Consider the following 9,907-nt stretch of genomic DNA (forward strand, 5'->3'; position numbering starts at 1 on the left):
GTATCAAAGAATTTAAATAAGTATCAACGAACAGGGACTCAGGTTCAAGAAGTCTGCAGACCATCTCTGTAATTCTCTACAGTAGAAGAGGTGGATCAAACGGCTGCAGTCTGTAATAAGAAGTTTGTTTGTTTTTTAACCTCTGCAGACTGCTGCAGTAAATTGAAATTTAAATAAATTATTTTTACAAAATTTAAAGTAGTTTTTCAAAAAAAAAAAAATAATAATTTTAGTCTTACAATATTAAAATAAAATTCATTACATTTTTTTATAAGAACATTCAATACTATTTACAAATTAAATGAATTAACATTAAAATTACATTGTTTTAGCTAAATAACATCTTTATGAACTGCTTCAAACTGCTCTTGATTTGGAGCTCCTTCACAAAAACTTGATTAAACACTTGGAGCAACATTCTTTTGGCTCCTTTTTGCCTTTGCTTCACCTGCTTCACAAATACAATTATGATTACAAAGAGTATAAATACATCACATTTTTACTAGCATATTTCTAATTACAAGCATATACCATTTGACCATTTGCATTTGTTACTAGAAATGTGCAAGACCAAACGATATGTAATTAAATTAAACTTCAATATTCTCTCAAACATTTCATCGAGCACCTGTAGTGCACAACTTGTTCTTCTTAAATTACTACCACCAGATGTATACTATCCATCCACTCTTTAGACATCCAATTCAGAGAAGAAAGGAAACATATACATGGTTGGAAGCAAATCAAAATAACAAAAATCAGATTTTTCATTGACATGCATCAAATCAACATAAACTTACAAGAATTAGGTCGAACTCAAAGCCAATGCCATGAATATTTTTAGGAGCTCCATGGTTCGGTGCTTCAAGAGGTGAAGAAGTGAAATAAAATATGGGTTCTGTTATTTGGGGAGATTAGGTAAAAATTCTTTACATCTCAGCAACAATATTGGTACTCAAAGCAGAAATTTGGTACTACACAACATAAAATCGGTACTAAAATAAGAAATCAGAAAAAAAAAACCTAACTTGTCGATGTTGACGATGACAGCAAAGAACGAGCACCGGGCAGCAGCAGTGGCGACCGGCGAGAGGCAGCGGCGACCGACGAGCGGCTGGAGTCGGCGATTGACGAGAGAAAGCTGAGAATGAAGAAGGAGAACGAACGAAGAAGGAGAACGGCTGGAGCGATCTTCCGTGTTTTTTTTTTTTTTTTTTTTTTGTTTTGTTTTGTTTTGTTTTGTTTTGTTTAGGGCGTTTTTTTTGTTTATTAGGTTAGAAGAGGCGAGAAGAGCCAAGCTCAATGTTGTGTGGGGAAGAGGACAGGAAGAGGTTTTGGAGCCCGAAGTCTTTTAGAAAACAAACTGCTACGAACTTAAAAGTGTTGCGCGTGTGCTGCGCCGCGCAGCACTAAGAGGTCTGAAGAGGTATTTTTAAAAAAACAAACACCACCTTAATTAGGTGCGTTTCCTTCACTTCTGTCCGTTTTGTTTCGTTTGGGGTGCTGTGGGTTAAACTGCACGATCACTTTGTCGAGTTGCGGCAATTGCGAGAGTGAACAGAGAGAAACTGTGGGTTTGTGCATGTTCCGACAAGGGTTACATTTTCCAGCGACCTACTCCTGCAAACCGATCACGATCTCAAGTTTTGCTACATCTGCGACTGGAAGGAAACGAGAGGGAGCGGGAAGAGAGTTACTGATCGAAACAAAAAAAAAAAAAACGAGACGTCGACTAGTAAGTTCTTGATCCCCAAACCTCCCATGTTTCCTGTTCATCCATGACTTATATCTCTCTGTCAGTGGTGAATCTAGAACAAAAAATCACATGGTTTCCAAATTAAGTGGAGCTAATAAAAAAAATTCAACAACACTTTTAGGGGTTGGGTCGGGTCGGATCGTGTACCTTAAAAAAACTGGACCAATTGGTTCAATCGATTAAAACCGATCACGTGCCACCGATAAAAAATTTTAAAAACCGATTGAAATATAACTGTCGTACGATTTAACGAAAAACTAGTTGATTATTAGTCCATTGATAAAGTGGCGAACGGAAAATGACAGTCTTTGATATATGGCTTCTTTTTTTTATTAGAGCAATTTATTTATTTATTGATATTTTGAGAATGTTGAATAAGACTAGTTAACTTTTTGTTATCAATCTCATAATTAAAAATAACAAATTGTCCCTAATAATTTATATTTTTCTCTTTTTAAAATAATTTTTTAAGATATCTCTAAAACAAATTCAAGGTAAATCCTCTATTTTTTTCTAAGATAATTTCTAATTTTTCTACTATACATATTGAAAATGAAATTGAGAATTTAGATAGTTCCTAAGACCTACCTATCCCCTTCATACATACGCCCCTGCTCGTTGCTAAAATACTACATGTAGCCCTTCTGTCCTTCCCTATTATTGGCACCTGTTGCGAACTTGCTGCTCCAAATCCTCGAAGAGAAGAAATTTACGGGTAAAAAAATTGGAGCGCATATGTGCTTAAGGTTAGAAGTGTAGCACTATGTGCTCCTGGAACTCATTCACATGAAACCGTTTTAATGCTTGAGTCTGCTGCCCGATTTCCCAATTCTTCCGAAACACGCAACATAAGAAAAAAAGAAATAACAACAAATAGGTTGTGTGTGGATTGCATAACACACCTCAAATTTGGCCATGATTGACTCTCGTTTGTGGTGGATAAACGAACCTGGTTAATATGGACCTTTTTAGTTAACAAGTGAGTTGGAACCATTAAATTCTAGACCACGACATTATAATTATTCCTTTAATTTATTTCCTACATGTGGTAGCGATTAAACACCATACAAGTCAATATTATTAATTAAAAGCAAAAAAAATATAAGTGGTATACGATTAGAAAATTCTAACTAGATTGGAAATTGTAGTAAAATTATAAATGGGATTAACAATATGAAAATGTTATTAAACGGATATTGCGTTTGTTTTTCTATATTAGTTATATAAACTAATAAAATGGAAATATGAGTATATTTACATATACTATATATGTTTAGGTTCTTGACGACATAACGAGATTACGAGGTGACGGCTAGGACAACCATATATATATATATATATATATATATATATATATATATATATATATATATATATATATATATATATATATAGAGAGAGAGAGAGAGAGAGAGAGAGAGAGAGAGAGAGAGTTAGGTTCAAATGTTTTCACTATCTATTGTGTGCATGTATGATTAATTATGGACCAATCATTTTAGTTATTTTAAGAAAGTAATTAATGCTTATTAAATGTTGAAGATGTAATTAATACCTATTATATCTTCAACATGTAATATGCATTAATTACTTTCTTAAAATAACTAAAATAATTGGTCCAGAATTAGTTATACATGCACACAATAAATAGTGAAAACAAAATAACCTAACCCTATATATATATATATATATATATATATATATATATATATATATATATATATATATATATATATATATATATATATCGAAAAAGATAAGGTGAGTCAATAGATTTTTCATAAACTATGTACATAGTCGAAAACTACTTTCCAAAAACGGCTCGATTAGTCAAATTAGAATATTATTAATTGTTGATATTATGCCTATATGTGCAGCAGTGGCGGACGCAGACTGTTTTAGTAGGGGTGTCCCTCGTACTTCAAGCGGGTGCACCTAATAGAAAAAAAAAAAATCTACACTGCGTGCCGAAAATTGAGCAGTGGCGGGGGACCCCAAATGCCCTACATAGGTCCGTCACTGATGTGCAGTATGAGATATGTCATTGTTTTGCCTTCTGTGACATTTGCATGCTTAGTAAATTTGGTTGATATGCCTATCTTAGTACTTGATACGATTAATTGCAACTATGATATGCTATATGAAATGTTTGATATTTGACTATGACCTTGTTGAGTATCTTATTAGTATAAATGTTATGAATCTTGATTATGATAATACAAATATTGCATGCTTGTACTTGAGTTACGATCGATTATGCGAGGTTATGCATAGAGGGAAGGGTAGAACCTAGCACTTAGCATGAAACCCTATCCGGATACATTCGAGCCTGGTTGGTTGAAAAATACCTTCTAGGAAAAGAGCTTAAGTCATTTACGAGTTGCTTGGTCTTTCTAGATGCTCGTGCAACACATGGTACGCGTACACTTCGGTGTTTGTGGACTGGAGTGATGTTAGCCATTCGAACGAGGCTTGTACAAACATTACGTAGGTGTTGGGAGGTGGCGGATGAATGTCACCGCTTGTACCAACACCAAAACAAAACCGCAATGTACTTGTACATTGCATAGTCGGAGTAGCGAAAGTAGAGTCTTAGGGCCGGTGTGACGGGTGGGAGTTGCAAACCACCTAAAGCATTTGACTGGCCAGGCACACAAGTAGCGAACGAATTTTTCCTTTGGGGTTAGGTATTACTAGGAGACTACCTACCCCTATACAATTATTATACATTCTTTGATATGATGATATACGATTACGATATGATTATGTATGAAATACAATTGATGTTACACAAATAAATGATATGCAAATGGATGATACAAAATTGAACGATTGAATTTTATGTGAAAGATGATTATTGATTGATATGTGAATTTTGTTTATATGATTATAATTTAAATGATTGAACCGTTAGGGGATGGTATGTTTTCCTTTGATTGTGTACAAACTCCTATTGGCTCACGAAGCATTTGCTGACACTTGTTTCTTTGCTTTGTGCCTTTATGATTGGCACAGGTAGCTTAGGAGCTTGGCTTGGTGAGATCAGGTCATTTTTGGTTAGTTTATCCTTAGAATAAAGATGCCACTTGGAAACGTAATTTAATTTTTGATACTTGTGCTTCCGCTACAATTGAATACTTTTGATATTTTGGTTTTGAATTGAACGTAAGATTGTGGTTTGAAATGTTTTTGAAATAAACAATGTTTACAGTCTTTCATTGCATTTTCCGTTAAAAGATTTTAGAATAAATGAAAAAAATTGAGCAAAAATCATGACGTTACACTATGCCTACCCTCAACTATATAATAATACAGGCATGTGAGATTATCTTCTAGACCTAGAAACCCCAAAAGACTGTCCAAAAGAAGGCAAGGAATCTAAATGACTACTTTCCTCAGTCAAATTTGAAGGACCTGGCATAGTCTCACCAGAGGAATGCACATATGCCTCACTAGTCTGATTGTCAACAAGTGTAGTATCAGAAGAGGTTTCATTCAGAGTCTCAGTTGCTCTAGAACCATCCATCTAGTGGTTAACACTCAAATCATCAATAATTATTGACTTCAACTTAAAAGGAAAGACAAATTCATAAAACTTCACATCCCTAGAAACAAAAACAGAATGTATATCAAGACTTAGCGACTTGTAGCCTTTTTTCTCAGAAGAGTAACCAATAAAACACACTTTTAGCTCCTTCCGAAAATTTATCTTGATTATTAAGTTTGGTAGCAAAGCACAAGCTACCAAATACTCTTAAATGTTCAAAAATAGGTGGTTTTTTAAAAAACAAGTTCATATGGAGACCAGCCTTTCAAAACTCAAGTAGGCATTCTATTTATTAAAAAAACGGAAGTAAGACTAGCTTTTTCCCTGTACTTAACAAGATCAAATTGATATTGCCATATTTATACACATTTTAGGCAATATTTTAATACATTTTTATTAATATTTTGGTTATTTGCAAAGATATATGATACTTATGAGATTAAATTGAATTTCACTGCCAAAATGAACAATCTTGAAGAATAAGGACTATAATCGACAATAAGTGGAACTTTGGAGATTTGAAGAATTAAAAGAAGAAAAATCCTTGCGAAAATCCCAAATCATGACGTGGCCATGACTTACACGACGTGGACTAAGTGTTCTAGAAGATAAGTGCATGGAAAGTCAGAGTCCTTACCCGATAAGGATTCATCTCAAATCACGACGTGAAATCCTTGTTCACATCGTGGAGATCGAACATTCCCAAAACTATATATATATATATATATATATATATATATATATATATATATATATATATATATATATATATATATATATATTCATTCACTTTTAGGATTTGAGGAGGCTTAGAAGATTTGGAAAGAGATTTCTGGAGAAGATTTGATCAGGAAAACCGAGTTTAAACATACTTTAAAGGAGATCTAACTGAAGATCAAGAAATAGAAGAATATATTCAACATTCTAGTTTGGTAAACTTTGATAATGTCGATTTTAATTGGATTTTTGTTCATATTTTCAACCATGAGCAGCTGAATCTAGTAGCTTCCGTTTAGCTAGATGAAACTTTAACTCTATGGTTTAGTTATTTAATTTATGGATTTTAATTGTTGGTTATGAGCTTGTGTTTGATCATCTCTACCTAGTATGTTAATATTTGACGCTTTAATTGCTTGAATTCAGGTTCTGTGTAGCTTAGTGAACATTAAATTGCATGAATTTGTTACCTAGTAGTTTAGTGACTATTAAATTGCTAGAGCTAGGATCGACCCAATCTTAGATAAGTAATTAAAGTAACTGATTTAGCTGTGCTGGAGAACATAAATTATGACCACAATTGTGTTTATTTGGATTAATCTTTCATAGCTTGTCTACATCTTATATATGATTTAGTGTTTGCTAGTGTATGACCATACATAGTTTTACATGAATTAGTGAAAATATTAGTAAATTTGGACTTGAATTGCTAATAAAATAATAATTGATAACCAACATTAATAATCCATAATTAATAGCTAACCATAGAGGAGAAGTGGTTCGAACTAAACGAAAGTGTTTTTAGTAATTGATTAAATTTTTTAGTTAAGTGATTAAGTTTATCTGAACTTGTAACATCAGATAAAAACCAATTAAACTTTTGCTTATTTTTAATAGTTAAATTAGTTAATTAAATCTGTTCCCCTGTGTTCGATATCCGACTGTTTGTGCTATATTATTTGCGAAAAGGTCCACTGTCTTACGTCGTAATAGTTAGTTAGATAGTTGGTAAAGTTAATATGCGTAGCAATATTACGGACATCAAGTTTTTGGCGCCGTTGTCGGGGAACAACTATTTAGTTTTAGATTTGATTGCTTTAGGTTAATCGACCCTTTTTGCGTCGTTAAACCTGCAATAAGCTAATTTTTAGAATTAGTGTTTTTTTTTTTCTGAATTACTGAACTCACGACGTGAACCTTAAGTTCACGACGTAAATTAGGTTGTTTTACGTTTTATTTCGTTTTTTAGCTTCTGTTTAGTTTTTCTGCTTCAACATGATGTGGTAAGTATTACCACATCGTGGTAATCGTTCAGTAGCAATTTTTAATTACTTTTTGTTCGTTTTTACGTTTTTATTTTTGTTTTTCTTGTAGTAGTACATGACCCGTGGATCCATCACACCTTTGATACCACCACTTGAAGATTTAGAGTCAGCCCTTCGTAAAAAGACGGATAAGAATGTAGGAGAAACCAACCCACCAAAGAAATCACCATTCAAAGAACTTAAATCGGTTTTGGTAAGAAGAAAGGGAAGAACGTAGTTGAATCAAGCAATTCCTCGAAGAACGAAAGCAAGGTTGAAATCTTTGAGCAAAATACTAATACACAAGAATCCGAATATGAGTCTGAACCCAAATTAGATAAAGAAGAGAGCGAACCCAAAGATGAGCCAAAAGAAAAAATGGAGGACATTTCCGATATTTTGATGGAAACATACAGGAATAGAATCTGAGAGGACACTGGTTCAAGTTTAGTGCAACCCACGATTCCTTCCACCGCCACAATCGAGCTTAATGGGCATATTCTTTCCACACTTATGGACGTTGCATTTTCCGGGAAAGACCACGAGGATGATTACAAACACCTTGATGAAGTTAAAGACATCACCGATTACTTTAACATTCCAAATGTTCCATGCAAGACGGTGTTATTAAGAATACTTCCAGTAACTTTTAAAGGAGTTGCTAAGGATTGGTTGAAGGCACTTCCACCAGGTGCCATTACTACCTGGGCACAAATGTATGTAAAATTCTTAGAGCAATTTTGCCCACCGTCAAAAGTGTCTAAACTCAAGAAGGCAATAAATAACTTTGAGCAACAACCGGGTGAATCACTTTATGAATCATGGGAGCGTTACAAGGGATTACTTCAAAATTGCCCCCAAAATGATCTTCATGTGCAACAAAAAGTATCAATCTTCTATGATGGGGGTAAATGTGATGACAAGAAAACTCCTTGATTCTCAAGGATCTTTGACGAAGAAAAACCCAACTGAAATCAAGGAGCTAATTGAAGAGTTTTCTAAGCATTCACGTGAGTATCACAACCCTCGACATGATGGAGTTAAGGGAATTGGTAGTGTGAGTTCTGAAGACATTGCAATTGTATTAGTTATGTTAAATCATATGGACCGAAGAATGACAAAGATGGGCCAATCCATACGTGCTATTTGTGTGGGTTGTGAAAGATGCAATGGTCCACATTTAATAAAAGATTGCCATTTAGACGATAGTGATGAAGGTTGGAGGAAGACGAAGAAAGAATGGTTGCCTTATGATGAATACAAAAAGCAAAAAGAAGAAAGGTTTAGGCAAACTGGCCAAGGCTTTTACCAAAAAGAGCAACTAGGTGACATCCCCATTTTCACGGCCAGAAAAGACCGATTTTGTTTATGATTTATAAAAATCAGAGTTCTTCTTTCAATAAAAATGTTGCGGAATTTGTTCCCAGTAAAATATAATAAATACGTTATCAAAGCATTTCTAAAGAAATGTATTTTTATTCACTTTTAAAACATTTGGGATGTCATCGTCAATACAAAAACATAAGCATAAACAGAACTTACATTCATTTACACTAGTGATCTATATCTCTTTTAAATCTCTCAGTGTAATGTAACTTCATATCGACACCTATGATACAAATAAACTGAGTGGGTCAGGTTGGGAAACCTGGTGAGTACATAGGGTTTTCTACCCACAATAATATAATTATTATGTTTAATCATCAAACAATTAACCCAATTACCCATCCCCATTATCTTATTTACTCTTAAGGATTTACCCTAAGAATTAGTTATTTCTTGTTCATTCATTCCTAAGGAATAGGCACGAAATCCATCGTTGCCAGGGTTTACTCAAGGCGCACTAAATCCATAGTTGCCAGGGTTTACTCAGCAGGCACTAAATCCATAGCTGCCAGGGCTATTTCGTTTATCAATAGTACCGTTTCCGAGAATCCACTCGCAATACATGTCAATGGGTTTTTTTAGAGTACATCGGTGAACACATCGTTCACAACACCTACAGGTTGTGAGCCTGCTAGTGTTCCATTGGACTGTCTAGAATGGTCCGTGGTTGTCATCTATACTCTGCTAGATGACGGGGCCAACATTTGGGTACAAGGCTTCTCACATCGTCTAGTTCTCACCCTCACCTCATGGTCTATTTCACCTCTCACCGTATTATCTGACTCATATTTCATCTACCCATGTTTTACCCAACATATTTTGTAGATATAAACTATATATACATTTTAAATCATTTGAAGCATGTATAATAATCTTTCACCCAACATAGACAGCAAGTATACAGACAATATGCACACATAACACGTAATTTATATTATATACTTCATATCTATGTGTAAGATGAAAGGGACTATGCACTCACCTAATAAGGTGATGACTTGGTACTCGGAAAGCACTTCGTTACTGTTAAAACAATTTCCCTCGGACAAAACCTAGTATCATTACCACTAGAGTTTAGTCTAACGTTAACTGCGACTAATTAATAGTCTAGCTATTATTACTATTATATAAGCGTTAAGCAACACTCTTATATAACTCATAATAATAGCCCAAATACTCATTATAAGTTCCTAATAACAT

At 34.1% G+C, this 9,907-nt stretch overlaps 1 long non-coding RNA gene and 1 other non-coding gene across 3 annotated transcripts; both read right to left on the reverse strand.

Moving 5' to 3' along the window:
• Positions 1-216: 216 nt before the first annotated feature.
• On the reverse strand, positions 217-1,750 carry LOC128126357 (uncharacterized). 2 transcript variants are annotated; one of them, XR_008224184.1, is made up of 2 exons: positions 801-1,750; positions 217-448 (listed from the first exon to the last, which is right to left on the reverse strand). It is a non-coding gene; the product is annotated as an uncharacterized LOC128126357 (long non-coding RNA). The 2 variants fall into 2 exon arrangements; XR_008224185.1 differs by having other exon boundaries at positions 217-451.
• A 6,333-nt stretch (positions 1,751-8,083) lies between these two features.
• On the reverse strand, positions 8,084-8,190 carry LOC111899242 (small nucleolar RNA R71). Its single transcript, XR_002852830.1, has one exon. It is a non-coding gene; the product is annotated as a small nucleolar RNA R71 (small nucleolar RNA).
• Positions 8,191-9,907: the final 1,717 nt, after the last annotated feature.

Source organism: Lactuca sativa, chromosome 5 (assembly GCF_002870075.4).
Source record: "Lactuca sativa cultivar Salinas chromosome 5, Lsat_Salinas_v11, whole genome shotgun sequence".
NCBI lineage: Eukaryota > Viridiplantae > Streptophyta > Magnoliopsida > Asterales > Asteraceae > Lactuca > Lactuca sativa.